The following is a 19,754-nucleotide window of genomic DNA, read 5'->3' as shown; positions in this document are numbered from 1 at the left end:
GTTTGGTTCCGTAACAAAGTACTCGTACGGTAAAACGGTGTGGTTTGGTACCGTAACGAAGTACTCGTACAGTATTGCACCGTTTTGGTGTGGTTTGGTACCGTAACGAAGTACTCGTACAGTATTGCACCGTTTTGGTGTGGTTTGGTACCGTATGGATGTACTCGTACGGTATTGCACCGTTTTGGTGTGGTTTGGTACCGTAACGAAGTACTCGTACGGTATTGCACCGTTTTGGTGTGGTTTGGTACCGTATGGATGTACTCGTACGGTATTCCACCGTTTTGGTGTGGTTTGGTACCGTAACGAAGTACTCGTACGGTATTGCACCGTTTTGGTGTGGTTTGGTACCGTAGGGATGTACTCGTACGGTATTGCACCGTTTTGGTGTGGTTTGGTACCGTATGGATGTACTCATACAGTATTGCACCGTTATGGTGGGGTTTGGTACCGTATGGATGTACTCGTGCGGTACTGCACCGTTTTGGTGGGGTTTGGTACCGTATGGATGTACTCGTACGGTATTGCACCGTTTTGGTTTGGTTTGGTACTGTAACGAAGTACTCGTACGGTAAAACGGTGTGGTTTGGTACCGTAACGAAGTACTCGTACAGTATTGCACGTTTTGGCGTGGTTTGGTACCGTAACGAAGTACTCGTACAGTATTGCACCGTTTTGGTGTCGTTTGGTGCCGTATGGATGTACTCGTACGGTATTGCACAGTTTTTGTGTGGTTTGGTACCATATGGATGTACTCGTACGGTATTGCACCGTTTTGGTGTGGTTTGGTACCGTAACGAAGTACTCGTACGGTATTGCACTGTTTTGGTGTGGTTTGGTACCGTATGGATGTACTCGTACGGTATTGCACCGTTTTGGTGTGGTTTGGTACCGTAACGAAGTACTCGTAGGTATTGCACCGTTTTGGTGTGGTTTGGTACCGTATGGATGTACTCGTACGGTATTGCACCGTTTTGGTGTGGTTTGGAACCGTATGGATGTACTCGTACGGTATTGCACCGTTTTGGTGTGGTTTGGTACCATAACGAAGTACTCGTACGGTATTGCATCGTTTTGGTGTGGTTTGGTACCGTAGGGATGTACTCGTACGGTATTGCACCGTTTTGGTGTGGTTTGGTACCGTATGGAAGTACTCGTACGGTATTGTACTCTTTTGGTGCGGTTTGGTACCGTAACGAAGTACTCCTACGGTATTGTACCGTTTTGGTGTTGTTTGGTACCGTATGGATATACTCGTACGGTATTGCACCGTTTTGATGTGGTTTTGTACCGTATGGAAGTACTCGTACGGTATTGCACCGTTTTGGTGGTTTTTGGTACCGTATGGATGTACTCGTACGGTATTGCACCGTTTTGGTGGGGTTTGGTACCGTATGGATGTACTCGTACGGTATTGTACTATTTAGTGCGGTTAGGTACCGTAACGAAGTTCTCGTACGGTATTGTACCGTTTTGGTCTGGTTTGGTACCGTATGGATGTACTCGTACGGTATTGCACTGTTTTGGTGCGGTTTAGTACCGTATGGAAGTACTCGTACGGTATTGTACTCTTTTGGTGGGGTTTGGTACCGTAACGAAGTACTCGTACGGTATTGCACCGTTTTGGTGTGGTTTGTTACCGTATGGATGTACTCGTACGGTATTACACCGTTTTGGTGTGGTTTGGTACCGTAACGAACTAGTCGTACGGTATTGCACCGTTTTGGTGTGGTTTGGTACCGTAGGGATGTACTCGTACGGTATTGCACCGTTTTGGTGTGGTTTGGTACCGTATGGAAGTACTCGTACGGTATTGTACTCTTTTGGTGCGGTTTGGTACCGTAACGAAGTACTCGTACGGTATTGGACCGTTTTGGAGTGGTTTGGTACCGTATGGATATACTCGTACGGTATTGCACCGTTTTGGTGTGGTTTGGTATCATATGGAAGTACTCGTACGGTATTGCACCGTTTTGGTGGTTTTTGGTACCGTATGGATGTACTCGTACGGTATTGCACCGTTTTGGTGGGGTTTGGTACCGTATGGATGTACTCGTACGGTATTGTACTATTTGGTGCGGTTAGGTACCGTAATGAAGTTGTCGTACGGTATTGTACCGTTTTGGTGTGGTTTGGTACCGTATGGATGTACTCGTACGGTATTGCACCGTTTTGGTGTGGTTTGGTACCGTAGGGATGTACTCGTACGGTATTGCACCGTTTTGGTGTGGTTTGGTACCGTATGGAAGTACTCGTACGGTATTGTACTCTTTTGGTGCGGTTTGGTACCGTAACGAAGTAATCGTACGGTATTGTACCGTTTTGATGTGGTTTGGTACCGTATGGATATACTCGTACGGTATTGCACCGTTTTGGTGTGGTTTGGTATCGTATGGATGTACTCGTACGGTATTGCTCCGTTTTGGTGGTTTTTTGTACCGTATGGATGTACTCGTACGGTATTGCACCGTTTTAGTGGGGTTTGGTACCGTATGGATGTACTCGTACGGTATTGTACTATTTGGTGCGGTTAGGTACCGTAACGAAGTTGTCGTACGGTATTGTACCGTTTTGGTGGGGTTTGGTACCGTATGGATGTACTCGTACGGTATTGCACCGTTTTGGTGTGGCTTGGTACCGTATGGATGTACTCGTACGGTATTGCACCGTTTTGGTGTGGTTTGGTACCGTATGGAAGTACTCGTACGGTATTGTACTCTTTTGGTGCGGTTTGGTACCGTAACGAAGTAATCGTATGGTATTGTACCGTTTTGGTGTGGTTTGGTACCGTACGGATGTACTCGTACGGTATTGCACCGTTTTGGTGTGGTTTGGTACCGTAACGAAGTACTCGTACAGTATTGAACCGTTTTGGTGTGGTTTGGTACCGTATGGATGTACTCGTACGGTATTGCACCGTTTTGGTGTGGTTTGGTACCGTATGGATGTACTAGTACGGTATTGCACCGTTTTGGTGTGGTTTGGTACCGTATGGATGTACTCGTACGGTATTGCACCGTTTTGGTGTGGTTTGGTACCGTAACGAAGTACTCGTACAGTATTGAACCGTTTTGGTGTGGTTTGGTACCGTATGGATGTACTCGTACGGTATTGCACCGTTTTGGTGTGGTTTGGTACCGTATGGATGTACTAGTACGGTATTGCACCGTTTTGGTGTGGTTTGGTACCGTATGGATGTACTCGTACGGTATTGCACCGTTTTGGTGTGGTTTGGTACCGTATGGAAGTACTCGTACGGTATTGTACTCTTTTGCTGGGGTTTGGTACCGTAACGAACTACTCGTACGGTATTTTTGGTGTGGTTTGGTACCGTATGGATGTACTCGTACGGTATTGCACAGTTTTGGTGTGGTTTGGTACCGTAACGGAATACTCGTACGGTATTGCACCGTTTTGGTGTGGTTTGGTACCGTATGGATGTACTCATACGGTATTCCACCGTTTTGGTGTGGTTTGGTACCGTAACGAAATACTCGTACGGTATTGCACCGTTTTGGTGTGGTTTGGTACCGTAGGGATGTACTCGTACGGTATTGCACCGTTTTGGTGAGGTTTGGTACCGTATGGAAGTACTCGTACGGTATTGCACCGTTTTGGTGTGGTTTGGTACCGTATGGAAGTACTCGTACGGTATTGTACTCTTTTTGTGCGGTTTGGTACCGTAACGAAGTAATCGTACGGTATTGTACCGTTTTGGTGTGGTTTGGTACCATATGGATATACTCGTAGGGTATTGCACCGTTTTGGTGTGGTTTGGTACCGTATGGATGTACTCGTACGGTATTGCACCGTTTTGGTGGTTTTTGGTACCGTATGGATGTACTCGTACGGTATTGCACCGTTTTGGTGGGGTTTGGTACCGTATGGATGTACTCGTACGGTATTGTACTATTTGGTGCGGTTAGGTACCGTAACGAAGTTCTCGTACGGTATTGTACCATTTTGGTGTGGTTTGGTACCGTATGGATGTACTCGTACGGTATTGCACCGTTTTGGTGTGGTTTGGTACCGTATGGAAGTACTCGTACGGTATTGCACCGTTTTGGTGTGGTTTGGTACCGTAACGAAGTACTCGTACGGTATTGCACCGTTTTGGTGTGGTTTGGTACCGTATGGATGTACTCGTACGGTATTCCACCGTTTTGGTGTGGTTTGGTACCGTAACGAAATACTCGTACGGTATTGCACCGTTTTGGTGTGGTTTGGTACCGTAGGGATGTACTCGTACGGTATTGCACCGTTTTGGTGAGGTTTGGTACCGTATGGAAGTACTCGTACGGTATTGCACCGTTTTGGCGTGGTTTGGTACCGTATGGAAGTACTCGTACGGTATTGTTCTCTTTTGGTGCGGTTTGGTACCGTAACGAAGTAATCGTACGGTATTGTACCGTTTTGGTGTGGTTTGGTACCGTATGGATATACTCGTAGGGTATTGCACCGTTTTGGTGAGGTTTGGTACCGTATGGATGTACTCGTACGGTATTGCACCGTTTTGGTGGTTTTTGGTACCGTATGGATGTACTCGTACGGTATTGCACCGTTTTGGTGGGGTTTGGTACCGTATGGATGTACTCGTACGGTATTGTACTTTTTGGTGCGGTTAGGTACCGTAACGAAGTTCTCGTACGGTATTGTACCGTTTTGGTGTGATTTGGTACCGTATGGATGTACTCGTACGGTATTGCACCGTTTTGGTGCGGTTTGGTACCGTATGGATGTACTCGTACGGTGTTGTACTCTTTTGGTGCGGTTTGGTACCGTAACGAAGTACTCGTACGGTATTGTACCGTTTTGGTGTGGTTTGGTACCGTATGGATATACTCGTACGGTATTGCACCGTTTTGGTGTGGTTTGGTACCGTATGGATGTACTCGTACGGTATTGCACCGTTTTGGTGGTTTTTGGTACCGTATGGATGTACTCGTACGGTATTGCACCGTTTTGGTGGGGTTTGGTACCGTATGGATGTACTCGTACGGTATTGTACTATTTGGTGCGGTTAGGTACCGTAACGAAGTTCTCGTACGGTATTGTACCGTTTTGGTGTGGTTTGGTACCGTATGGATGAAGTTCTCGTACGGTATTGCACCGTTTTGGTGTGGTTTGGTACCGTATGGATGTACTCGTACGGTATTGCACCGTTTTGGTGTGGTTTGGTACCGTATGGAAGTACTCGTACGGTATTGTACTCTTTTGGTGCGGTTTGGTACCGTAACGAAGTAATCGTATGGTATTGTACCGTTTTGGTGTGGTTTGGTACCGTACGGATGTACTCGTACGGTATTGCACCGTTTTGGTGTGGTTTGGTACCGTATGGATGTACTCGTACGGTATTGCACCGTTTTGGTGGGGTTTTGTACCGTACGGATGTACTCGTACGGTATTGAACCGTTTTGGTGTGGTTTGGTACCGTAACGAAGTACTCGTATGGTATTGCACCATTTTGGTGTTGTTTGGTACCGTATGGATGTACTCGTACGGTATTGCACCGTTTTGGTGTGGTTTGGTACCGTAACGAAGTACTCGTACAGTATTGAACCGTTTTGGTGTGGTTTGGTACCGTATGGATGTACTCGTACGGTATTGCACCGTTTTGGTGTGGTTTGGTACCGTATGGATGTACTAGTACGGTATTGCACCGTTTTGGTGTGGTTTGGTACCGTATGGATGTACTCGTACGGTATTGCACCGTTTTGGTGTGGTTTGGTACCGTATGGAAGTACTCGTACGGTATTGTACTCTTTTGCTGGGGTTTGGTACCGTAACGAACTACTCGTACGGTATTTTTGGTGTGGTTTGGTACCGTATGGATGTACTCGTACGGTATTGCACAGTTTTGGTGTGGTTTGGTACCGTAACGGAATACTCGTACGGTATTGCACCGTTTTGGAGTGGTTTGGTACCGTATGGATGTACTCATACGGTATTCCACCGTTTTGGTGTGGTTTGGTACCGTAACGAAATACTCGTACGGTATTGCACCGTTTTGGTGTGGTTTGGTACCGTAGGGATGTACTCGTACGGTATTGCACCGTTTTGGTGAGGTTTGGTACCGTATGGAAGTACTCGTACGGTATTGCACCGTTTTGGTGTGGTTTGGTATCGTATGGAAGTACTCGTACGGTATTGTACTCTTTTTGTGCGGTTTGGTACCGTAACGAAGTAATCGTACGGTATTGTACCGTTTTGGTGTGGTTTGGTACCATATGGATATACTCGTAGGGTATTGCACCGTTTTGGTGTGGTTTGGTACCGTATGGATGTACTCGTACGGTATTGCACCGTTTTGGTGGTTTTTGGTACCGTATGGATGTACTCGTACGGTATTGCACCGTTTTGGTGGGGTTTGGTACCGTATGGATGTACTCGTACGGTATTGTACTATTTGGTGCGGTTAGGTACCGTAACGAAGTTCTCGTACGGTATTGTACCATTTTGGTGTGGTTTGGTACCGTATGGATGTACTCGTACGGTATTGCACCGTTTTGGTGTGGTTTGGTACCGTATGGAAGTACTCGTACGGTATTGCACCGTTTTGGTGTGGTTTGGTACCGTAACGAAGTACTCGTACGGTATTGCACCGTTTTGGTGTGGTTTGGTACCGTATGGATGTACTCGTACGGTATTCCACCGTTTTGGTGTGGTTTGGTACCGTAACGAAATACTCGTACGGTATTGCACCGTTTTGGTGTGGTTTGGTACCGTAGGGATGTACTCGTACGGTATTGCACCGTTTTGGTGAGGTTTGGTACCGTATGGAAGTACTCGTACGGTATTGCACCGTTTTGGCGTGGTTTGGTACCGTATGGAAGTACTCGTACGGTATTGTTCTCTTTTGGTGCGGTTTGGTACCGTAACGAAGTAATCGTACGGTATTGTACCGTTTTGGTGTGGTTTGGTACCGTATGGATATACTCGTAGGGTATTGCACCGTTTTGGTGAGGTTTGGTACCGTATGGATGTACTCGTACGGTATTGCACCGTTTTGGTGGTTTTTGGTACCGTATGGATGTACTCGTACGGTATTGCACCGTTTTGGTGGGGTTTGGTACCGTATGGATGTACTCGTACGGTATTGTACTTTTTGGTGCGGTTAGGTACCGTAACGAAGTTCTCGTACGGTATTGTACCGTTTTGGTGTGATTTGGTACCGTATGGATGTACTCGTACGGTATTGCACCGTTTTGGTGCGGTTTGGTACCGTATGGATGTACTCGTACGGTGTTGTACTCTTTTGGTGCGGTTTGGTACCGTAACGAAGTACTCGTACGGTATTGTACCGTTTTGGTGTGGTTTGGTACCGTATGGATATACTCGTACGGTATTGCACCGTTTTGGTGTGGTTTGGTACCGTATGGATGTACTCGTACGGTATTGCACCGTTTTGGTGGTTTTTGGTACCGTATGGATGTACTCGTACGGTATTGCACCGTTTTGGTGGGGTTTGGTACCGTATGGATGTACTCGTACGGTATTGTACTATTTGGTGCGGTTAGGTACCGTAACGAAGTTCTCGTACGGTATTGTACCGTTTTGGTGTGGTTTGGTACCGTATGGATGAAGTTCTCGTACGGTATTGCACCGTTTTGGTGTGGTTTGGTACCGTATGGATGTACTCGTACGGTATTGCACCGTTTTGGTGTGGTTTGGTACCGTATGGAAGTACTCGTACGGTATTGTACTCTTTTGGTGCGGTTTGGTACCGTAACGAAGTAATCGTATGGTATTGTACCGTTTTGGTGTGGTTTGGTACCGTACGGATGTACTCGTACGGTATTGCACCGTTTTGGTGTGGTTTGGTACCGTATGGATGTACTCGTACGGTATTGCACCGTTTTGGTGGGGTTTTGTACCGTACGGATGTACTCGTACGGTATTGAACCTTTTGGTGTGGTTTGGTACCGTAACGAAGTACTCGTATGGTATTGCACCATTTTGGTGTTGTTTGGTACCGTATGGATGTACTCGTACGGTATTGCACCGTTTTGGTGTGGTTTGGTACCGTAACGAAGTACTCGTACAGTATTGAACCGTTTTGGTGTGGTTTGGTACCGTATGGATGTACTCGTACGGTATTGCACCGTTTTGGTGTGGTTTGGTACCGTATGGATGTACTAGTACGGTATTGCACCGTTTTGGTGTGGTTTGGTACCGTATGGATGTACTCGTACGGTATTGCACCGTTTTGGTGTGGTTTGGTACCGTATGGAAGTACTCGTACGGTATTGTACTCTTTTGCTGGGGTTTGGTACCGTAACGAACTACTCGTACGGTATTTTTGGTGTGGTTTGGTACCGTATGGATGTACTCGTACGGTATTGCACAGTTTTGGTGTGGTTTGGTACCGTAACGGAATACTCGTACGGTATTGCACCGTTTTGGTGTGGTTTGGTACCGTATGGATGTACTCATACGGTATTCCACCGTTTTGGTGTGGTTTGGTACCGTAACGAAATACTCGTACGGTATTGCACCGTTTTGGTGTGGTTTGGTACCGTAGGGATGTACTCGTACGGTATTGCACCGTTTTGGTGAGGTTTGGTACCGTATGGAAGTACTCGTACGGTATTGCACCGTTTTGGTGTGGTTTGGTACCGTATGGAAGTACTCGTACGGTATTGTACTCTTTTTGTGCGGTTTGGTACCGTAACGAAGTAATCGTACGGTATTGTACCGTTTTGGTGTGTTTGGTACCGTATGGAAGTACTCGTACGGTATTGTACTCTTTTGCTGGGGTTTGGTACCGTAACGAACTACTCGTACGGTATTTTTGGTGTGGTTTGGTACCGTATGGATGTACTCGTACGGTATTGCACAGTTTTGGTGTGGTTTGGTACCGTAACGGAATACTCGTACGGTATTGCACCGTTTTGGTGTGGTTTGGTACCGTATGGATGTACTCATACGGTATTCCACCGTTTTGGTGTGGTTTGGTACCGTAACGAAATACTCGTACGGTATTGCACCGTTTTGGTGTGGTTTGGTACCGTAGGGATGTACTCGTACGGTATTGCACCGTTTTGGTGAGGTTTGGTACCGTATGGAAGTACTCGTACGGTATTGCACCGTTTTGGTGTGGTTTGGTACCGTATGGAAGTACTCGTACGGTATTGTACTCTTTTTGTGCGGTTTGGTACCGTAACGAAGTAATCGTACGGTATTGTACCGTTTTGGTGTGGTTTGGTACCATATGGATATACTCGTAGGGTATTGCACCGTTTTGGTGTGGTTTGGTACCGTATGGATGTACTCGTACGGTATTGCACCGTTTTGGTGGTTTTTGGTACCGTATGGATGTACTCGTACGGTATTGCACCGTTTTGGTGGGGTTTGGTACCGTATGGATGTACTCGTACGGTATTGTACTATTTGGTGCGGTTAGGTACCGTAACGAAGTTCTCGTACGGTATTGTACCATTTTGGTGTGGTTTGGTACCGTATGGATGTACTCGTACGGTATTGCACCGTTTTGGTGTGGTTTGGTACCGTATGGAAGTACTCGTACGGTATTGCACCGTTTTGGTGTGGTTTGGTACCGTAACGAAGTACTCGTACGGTATTGCACCGTTTTGGTGTGGTTTGGTACCGTATGGATGTACTCGTACGGTATTCCACCGTTTTGGTGTGGTTTGGTACCGTAACGAAATACTCGTACGGTATTGCACCGTTTTGGTGTGGTTTGGTACCGTAGGGATGTACTCGTACGGTATTGCACCGTTTTGGTGAGGTTTGGTACCGTATGGAAGTACTCGTACGGTATTGCACCGTTTTGGCGTGGTTTGGTACCGTATGGAAGTACTCGTACGGTATTGTTCTCTTTTGGTGCGGTTTGGTACCGTAACGAAGTAATCGTACGGTATTGTACCGTTTTGGTGTGGTTTGGTACCGTATGGATATACTCGTAGGGTATTGCACCGTTTTGGTGAGGTTTGGTACCGTATGGATGTACTCGTACGGTATTGCACCGTTTTGGTGGTTTTTGGTACCGTATGGATGTACTCGTACGGTATTGCACCGTTTTGGTGGGGTTTGGTACCGTATGGATGTACTCGTACGGTATTGTACTTTTTGGTGCGGTTAGGTACCGTAACGAAGTTCTCGTACGGTATTGTACCGTTTTGGTGTGATTTGGTACCGTATGGATGTACTCGTACGGTATTGCACCGTTTTGGTGCGGTTTGGTACCGTATGGATGTACTCGTACGGTGTTGTACTCTTTTGGTGCGGTTTGGTACCGTAACGAAGTACTCGTACGGTATTGTACCGTTTTGGTGTGGTTTGGTACCGTATGGATATACTCGTACGGTATTGCACCGTTTTGGTGTGGTTTGGTACCGTATGGATGTACTCGTACGGTATTGCACCGTTTTGGTGGTTTTTGGTACCGTATGGATGTACTCGTACGGTATTGCACCGTTTTGGTGGGGTTTGGTACCGTATGGATGTACTCGTACGGTATTGTACTATTTGGTGCGGTTAGGTACCGTAACGAAGTTCTCGTACGGTATTGTACCGTTTTGGTGTGGTTTGGTACCGTATGGATGAAGTTCTCGTACGGTATTGCACCGTTTTGGTGTGGTTTGGTACCGTATGGATGTACTCGTACGGTATTGCACCGTTTTGGTGTGGTTTGGTACCGTATGGAAGTACTCGTACGGTATTGTACTCTTTTGGTGCGGTTTGGTACCGTAACGAAGTAATCGTATGGTATTGTACCGTTTTGGTGTGGTTTGGTACCGTACGGATGTACTCGTACGGTATTGCACCGTTTTGGTGTGGTTTGGTACCGTATGGATGTACTCGTACGGTATTGCACCGTTTTGGTGGGGTTTTGTACCGTACGGATGTACTCGTACGGTATTGAACCGTTTTGGTGTGGTTTGGTACCGTAACGAAGTACTCGTATGGTATTGCACCATTTTGGTGTTGTTTGGTACCGTATGGATGTACTCGTACGGTATTGCACCGTTTTGGTGTGGTTTGGTACCGTAACGAAGTACTCGTACAGTATTGAACCGTTTTGGTGTGGTTTGGTACCGTATGGATGTACTCGTACGGTATTGCACCGTTTTGGTGTGGTTTGGTACCGTATGGATGTACTAGTACGGTATTGCACCGTTTTGGTGTGGTTTGGTACCGTATGGATGTACTCGTACGGTATTGCACCGTTTTGGTGTGGTTTGGTACCGTATGGAAGTACTCGTACGGTATTGTACTCTTTTGCTGGGGTTTGGTACCGTAACGAACTACTCGTACGGTATTTTTGGTGTGGTTTGGTACCGTATGGATGTACTCGTACGGTATTGCACAGTTTTGGTGTGGTTTGGTACCGTAACGGAATACTCGTACGGTATTGCACCGTTTTGGAGTGGTTTGGTACCGTATGGATGTACTCATACGGTATTCCACCGTTTTGGTGTGGTTTGGTACCGTAACGAAATACTCGTACGGTATTGCACCGTTTTGGTGTGGTTTGGTACCGTAGGGATGTACTCGTACGGTATTGCACCGTTTTGGTGAGGTTTGGTACCGTATGGAAGTACTCGTACGGTATTGCACCGTTTTGGTGTGGTTTGGTATCGTATGGAAGTACTCGTACGGTATTGTACTCTTTTTGTGCGGTTTGGTACCGTAACGAAGTAATCGTACGGTATTGTACCGTTTTGGTGTGGTTTGGTACCATATGGATATACTCGTAGGGTATTGCACCGTTTTGGTGTGGTTTGGTACCGTATGGATGTACTCGTACGGTATTGCACCGTTTTGGTGGTTTTTGGTACCGTATGGATGTACTCGTACGGTATTGCACCGTTTTGGTGGGGTTTGGTACCGTATGGATGTACTCGTACGGTATTGTACTATTTGGTGCGGTTAGGTACCGTAACGAAGTTCTCGTACGGTATTGTACCATTTTGGTGTGGTTTGGTACCGTATGGATGTACTCGTACGGTATTGCACCGTTTTGGTGTGGTTTGGTACCGTATGGAAGTACTCGTACGGTATTGCACCGTTTTGGTGTGGTTTGGTACCGTAACGAAGTACTCGTACGGTATTGCACCGTTTTGGTGTGGTTTGGTACCGTATGGATGTACTCGTACGGTATTCCACCGTTTTGGTGTGGTTTGGTACCGTAACGAAATACTCGTACGGTATTGCACCGTTTTGGTGTGGTTTGGTACCGTAGGGATGTACTCGTACGGTATTGCACCGTTTTGGTGAGGTTTGGTACCGTATGGAAGTACTCGTACGGTATTGCACCGTTTTGGCGTGGTTTGGTACCGTATGGAAGTACTCGTACGGTATTGTTCTCTTTTGGTGCGGTTTGGTACCGTAACGAAGTAATCGTACGGTATTGTACCGTTTTGGTGTGGTTTGGTACCGTATGGATATACTCGTAGGGTATTGCACCGTTTTGGTGAGGTTTGGTACCGTATGGATGTACTCGTACGGTATTGCACCGTTTTGGTGGTTTTTGGTACCGTATGGATGTACTCGTACGGTATTGCACCGTTTTGGTGGGGTTTGGTACCGTATGGATGTACTCGTACGGTATTGTACTTTTTGGTGCGGTTAGGTACCGTAACGAAGTTCTCGTACGGTATTGTACCGTTTTGGTGTGATTTGGTACCGTATGGATGTACTCGTACGGTATTGCACCGTTTTGGTGCGGTTTGGTACCGTATGGATGTACTCGTACGGTGTTGTACTCTTTTGGTGCGGTTTGGTACCGTAACGAAGTACTCGTACGGTATTGTACCGTTTTGGTGTGGTTTGGTACCGTATGGATATACTCGTACGGTATTGCACCGTTTTGGTGTGGTTTGGTACCGTATGGATGTACTCGTACGGTATTGCACCGTTTTGGTGGTTTTTGGTACCGTATGGATGTACTCGTACGGTATTGCACCGTTTTGGTGGGGTTTGGTACCGTATGGATGTACTCGTACGGTATTGTACTATTTGGTGCGGTTAGGTACCGTAACGAAGTTCTCGTACGGTATTGTACCGTTTTGGTGTGGTTTGGTACCGTATGGATGAAGTTCTCGTACGGTATTGCACCGTTTTGGTGTGGTTTGGTACCGTATGGATGTACTCGTACGGTATTGCACCGTTTTGGTGTGGTTTGGTACCGTATGGAAGTACTCGTACGGTATTGTACTCTTTTGGTGCGGTTTGGTACCGTAACGAAGTAATCGTATGGTATTGTACCGTTTTGGTGTGGTTTGGTACCGTACGGATGTACTCGTACGGTATTGCACCGTTTTGGTGTGGTTTGGTACCGTATGGATGTACTCGTACGGTATTGCACCGTTTTGGTGGGGTTTTGTACCGTACGGATGTACTCGTACGGTATTGAACCTTTTGGTGTGGTTTGGTACCGTAACGAAGTACTCGTATGGTATTGCACCATTTTGGTGTTGTTTGGTACCGTATGGATGTACTCGTACGGTATTGCACCGTTTTGGTGTGGTTTGGTACCGTAACGAAGTACTCGTACAGTATTGAACCGTTTTGGTGTGGTTTGGTACCGTATGGATGTACTCGTACGGTATTGCACCGTTTTGGTGTGGTTTGGTACCGTATGGATGTACTAGTACGGTATTGCACCGTTTTGGTGTGGTTTGGTACCGTATGGATGTACTCGTACGGTATTGCACCGTTTTGGTGTGGTTTGGTACCGTATGGAAGTACTCGTACGGTATTGTACTCTTTTGCTGGGGTTTGGTACCGTAACGAACTACTCGTACGGTATTTTTGGTGTGGTTTGGTACCGTATGGATGTACTCGTACGGTATTGCACAGTTTTGGTGTGGTTTGGTACCGTAACGGAATACTCGTACGGTATTGCACCGTTTTGGTGTGGTTTGGTACCGTATGGATGTACTCATACGGTATTCCACCGTTTTGGTGTGGTTTGGTACCGTAACGAAATACTCGTACGGTATTGCACCGTTTTGGTGTGGTTTGGTACCGTAGGGATGTACTCGTACGGTATTGCACCGTTTTGGTGAGGTTTGGTACCGTATGGAAGTACTCGTACGGTATTGCACCGTTTTGGTGTGGTTTGGTACCGTATGGAAGTACTCGTACGGTATTGTACTCTTTTTGTGCGGTTTGGTACCGTAACGAAGTAATCGTACGGTATTGTACCGTTTTGGTGTGTTTGGTACCGTATGGATGTACTCGTAGGGTATTGCACCGTTTTGGTGTGGTTTGGTACCGTATGGATGTACTCGTACGGTATTGCACCGTTTTGGTGGTTTTTGGTACCGTATGGATGTACTCGTACGGTATTGCACCGTTTTGGTGGGGTTTGGTACCGTATGGATGTACTCGTACGGTATTGCACCGTTTTGGTGGTTTTTGGTACCGTATGGATGTACTCGTACGGTATTGCACCGTTTTGGTGGGGTTTGGTACCGTATGGATGTACTCGTACGGTATTGTACTATTTGGTGCGGTTAGGTACCGTAACGAAGTTCTCGTACGGTATTGTACCGTTTTGGTGTGGTTTGGTACCGTATGGATGAAGTTCTCGTACGGTATTGCACCGTTTTGGTGTGGTTTGGTACCGTATGGATGTACTCGTACGGTATTGCACCGTTTTGGTGTGGTTTGGTACCGTATGGAAGTACTCGTACGGTATTGTACTCTTTTGGTGCGGTTTGGTACCGTAACGAAGTAATCGTATGGTATTGTACCGTTTTGGTGTGGTTTGGTACCGTACGGATGTACTCGTACGGTATTGCACCGTTTTGGTGTGGTTTGGTACCGTATGGATGTACTCGTACGGTATTGCACCGTTTTGGTGGGGTTTTGTACCGTACGGATGTACTCGTACGGTATTGAACCGTTTTGGTGTGGTTTGGTACCGTAACGAAGTACTCGTATGGTATTGCACCATTTTGGTGTTGTTTGGTACCGTATGGATGTACTCGTACGGTATTGCACCGTTTTGGTGTGGTTTGGTACCGTAACGAAGTACTCGTACAGTATTGAACCGTTTTGGTGTGGTTTGGTACCGTATGGATGTACTCGTACGGTATTGCACCGTTTTGGTGTGGTTTGGTACCGTATGGATGTACTAGTACGGTATTGCACCGTTTTGGTGTGGTTTGGTACCGTATGGATGTACTCGTACGGTATTGCACCGTTTTGGTGTGGTTTGGTACCGTATGGAAGTACTCGTACGGTATTGTACTCTTTTGCTGGGGTTTGGTACCGTAACGAACTACTCGTACGGTATTTTTGGTGTGGTTTGGTACCGTATGGATGTACTCGTACGGTATTGCACAGTTTTGGTGTGGTTTGGTACCGTAACGGAATACTCGTACGGTATTGCACCGTTTTGGAGTGGTTTGGTACCGTATGGATGTACTCATACGGTATTCCACCGTTTTGGTGTGGTTTGGTACCGTAACGAAATACTCGTACGGTATTGCACCGTTTTGGTGTGGTTTGGTACCGTAGGGATGTACTCGTACGGTATTGCACCGTTTTGGTGAGGTTTGGTACCGTATGGAAGTACTCGTACGGTATTGCACCGTTTTGGTGTGGTTTGGTACCGTATGGAAGTACTCGTACGGTATTGTACTCTTTTTGTGCGGTTTGGTACCGTAACGAAGTAATCGTACGGTATTGTACCGTTTTGGTGTGGTTTGGTACCATATGGATATACTCGTAGGGTATTGCACCGTTTTGGTGTGGTTTGGTACCGTATGGATGTACTCGTACGGTATTGCACCGTTTTGGTGGTTTTTGGTACCGTATGGATGTACTCGTACGGTATTGCACCGTTTTGGTGGGGTTTGGTACCGTATGGATGTACTCGTACGGTATTGTACTATTTGGTGCGGTTAGGTACCGTAACGAAGTTCTCGTACGGTATTGTACCATTTTGGTGTGGTTTGGTACCGTATGGATGTACTCGTACGGTATTGCACCGTTTTGGTGTGGTTTGGTACCGTATGGAAGTACTCGTACGGTATTGCACCGTTTTGGTGTGGTTTGGTACCGTAACGAAGTACTCGTACGGTATTGCACCGTTTTGGTGTGGTTTGGTACCGTATGGATGTACTCGTACGGTATTCCACCGTTTTGGTGTGGTTTGGTACCGTAACGAAATACTCGTACGGTATTGCACCGTTTTGGTGTGGTTTTGTACCGTAGGGATGTACTCGTACGGTATTGCACCGTTTTGGTGAGGTTTGGTACCGTATGGAAGTACTCGTACGGTATTGCACCGTTTTGGCGTGGTTTGGTACCGTATGGAAGTACTCGTACGGTATTGTTCTCTTTTGGTGCGGTTTGGTACCGTAACGAAGTACTCGTACGGTATTGTACCGTTTTGGTGTTGTTTGGTACCGTATGGATATACTCGTACGGTATTGCACCGTTTTGATGTGGTTTTGTACCGTATGGAAGTACTCGTACGGTATTGCACCGTTTTGGTGGTTTTTGGTACCGTATGGATGTACTCGTACGGTATTGCACCGTTTTGGTGGGGTTTGGTACCGTATGGATGTACTCGTACGGTATTGTACTATTTAGTGCGGTTAGGTACCGTAACGAAGTTCTCGTACGGTATTGTACCGTTTTGGTCTGGTTTGGTACCGTATGGATGTACTCGTACGGTATTGCACTGTTTTGGTGCGGTTTAGTACCGTATGGAAGTACTCGTACGGTATTGTACTCTTTTGGTGGGGTTTGGTACCGTAACGAAGTACTCGTACGGTATTGCACCGTTTTGGTGTGGTTTGGTACCGTATGGAAGTACTCGTACGGTATTGTACTCTTTTGGTGCGGTTTGGTACTGTAACGAAGTACTCGTACGGTATTGTACCGTTTTGGTGTGGTTTGGTACCGTATGGATATACTCGTACGGTATTGCACCGTTTTGGTGTGGTTTGGTACCGTATGAATGTACTCGTACGGTATTGCACCGTTTTGGTGGTTTTTGGTACCGTATGGATGTACTCGTACGGTATTGCACCGTTTTGGTGGGGTTTGGTACCGTATGGATGTACTCATACGGTATTGTAGTATTTGGTGCGGTTAGGTACCGTAACGAAGTTCTCGTACGGTATTGTACCGTTTTGGTGTGGTTTGGTACCGTATGGATGAAGTTCTCGTACGGTATTGAACCGTTTTGGTGGGGTTTGGTACCGTATGGATGTACTCGTACGGTATTGCACCGTTTTGGTGTGGTTTGGTACTGTAACGAAGTACTCGTATGGTATTGCACCATTTTGGTGTTGTTTGGTACCGTATGGATGTACTCGTACGGTATTGCACCGTTTTGGTGTGGTTTGGTACCGTATGGATGTACTCGTACGGTATTGCACCGTGTTGGTGGGGTTTGGTACCGTATGGATGTACTCGTACGGTATTGCACCGTTTTGGTGTGGTTTGGTACCGTAACGAAGTACTCGTTTGGTATTGCACCATTTTGGTGTTGTATTGTACCGTATGGATGTACTCGTGCGGTATTGAACCGTTTTTGTGTGGTTTGGTACCGTATGGATGTACTCGTACGGTATTGCACCGTTTTGGTGTGGTTTGGTACCGTAACGAAGTACTCGTACGGTATTGCACCGTTTTGGTGTGGTTTGGTACCGTAACGAAGTACTCGTACGGTATTGCACCGTTTTGGTGTGGTTTGGTACCGTATGGATGTACTCGTACGGTATTGCACCGTTTTGGTGTGGTTTGGTACCGTATGGATGTACTCGTACGGTATTGCACCGTTTTGGTGTGGTGTGGTACCGTAACGAAGTACTCGTATGGTATTGCACCATTTTGGTGTTGTTTGGTACCGTATGGATGTACTCATACGGTATTGCACCGTTTTGGTGTGGTTTGGTACCGTAACGAAGTACTCGTACGGTAAAACGGTGTGGTTTGGTACCGTAACGAAGCACTCGTACAGTATTGCACCGTTTTGGTGTGGTTTGGTACCGTAACGAAGTAGTCGTACAGTATTGCACCGTTTTGGTGTGGTTTGGTACCGTATGGATGTACTCGTACGGTATTGCACCGCTTCGGTGTGGTTTCGTACCGTATGGAAGTACTCGTACGGTATTGTACTCTTTTGCCGGGGTTTGGTACCGTAACGAACTACTCGTACAGTATTGTACCGTTTTGGTGTGGTTTGGTACCGTATGGATGTACTCGTACGGTATTGCACCGTTTTGGTGTTGTTTGGTACCGTATGGATGTACTCGTACGGTATTGCACCGTTTTGGTGTGGTTTGGTACCGTAACGAAGTACTCGTACGGTATTGCACCGTTTTGGTGGGGTTTGGTACCGTATGGATGTACTCGTACGGTATTGCACCGTTTTGGTGTGGTTTGGTACCGTAACGAAGTACTCGTACGGTATTGCACCGTTTTGGTGTGGTTTGGTACCGTATGGATGTACTCGTACGGTATTGCACCGTTTTGGTGTGGTTTGGTACCGTAACGAAGTACTCGTACGGTATTCCACCGTTTTGGTGTGGTTTGGTACCGTGTGGATGTACTCGTACGGTATTACACCGTTTTGGTGTGGTTTGGTACCGTAATGAAGTACTCGTACGGTATTGCACCGTTTTGGTGTGGTTTGGTTCCGTAGGGATGTACTCGTACGGTATTGCACCGTTTTGGTGTGGTTTGGTACCGTATGGAAGTACTCGTACGGTATTGTACTCTTTTGGTGCGGTTTGGTACTGTAACGAAGTACTCGTACGGTATTGTACCGTTTTGGTGTGGTTTGGTACCGTATGGATATACTCGTACGGTATTGCACCGTTTTGGTGTGGTTTGGTACCGTATGAATGTACTCGTACGGTATTGCACCGTTTTGGTGGTTTTTGGTACCGTATGGATGTAATCGTACGGTATTGCACCGTTTTGGTGGGGTTTGGTACCGTATGGATGTACTCGTACGGTATTGTACTATTTGGTGCGGTTAGGTACCGTAATGAAGTTCTCGTACGGTATTGTACCGTTTTGGTGTGGTTTGGTACCGTATGGATGAAGTTCTCGTACGGTATTGCACCGTTTTGGTGTGGTTTGGTACCGTATGGAAGTACTCGTACGGTATTGTACTCTTTTGGTGCGGTTTGGTACCGTAACGAAGTAATCGTACGGTATTGTACCGTTTTGGTGTGGTTTGGTGCCGTATGGATATACTCGTAGGGTATTGCACCGTTTTGGTGTGGTTTGGTACCGTATGGATGTACTCGTACGGTATTGCACCGTTTTGGTGGTTTTTGGTACCGTATGGATGTACTCGTACGGTATTGCACCGTTTTGGTGGGGTTTGGTACCGTATGGATGTACTCGTACGGTATTGTACTTTTTGGTGCGGTTAGGTACCGTAACGAAGTTCTCGTACGGTATTGTACCGTTTTGGTGTGATTTGGTACCGTATGGATGTACTCGTACGGTATTGCACCGTTTTGGTGCGGTTTGGTACCGTATGGATGTACTCGTACGGTATTGTACTCTTTTCGTGCGGTTTGGTACCGTAACGAAGTACTCGTACGGTATTGTACCGTTTTGGTGTGGTTTGGTACCGTAACGAAGTACTCGTACGGTATTGTACCGTTTTGGTGCGGTTAGGTACCGTAACGAAGTTCTCGTACGGTATTGTACCGTTTTGGTGTGGTTTGGTACCGTATGGATGTACTCGTACGGTATTGCACCGTTTTGGTGTGGTTTGGTACCGTATGGAAGTACTCGTACGGTAT

The sequence above is a fragment of the Rhododendron vialii genome, chromosome 12a (genome assembly GCF_030253575.1).
Source record: "Rhododendron vialii isolate Sample 1 chromosome 12a, ASM3025357v1".
In the NCBI taxonomy this organism is placed as follows: domain Eukaryota; kingdom Viridiplantae; phylum Streptophyta; class Magnoliopsida; order Ericales; family Ericaceae; genus Rhododendron; species Rhododendron vialii.
The sequence above is the reverse complement of the archived record's forward strand: the minus strand, read 5'-3'. Positions refer to the sequence as shown.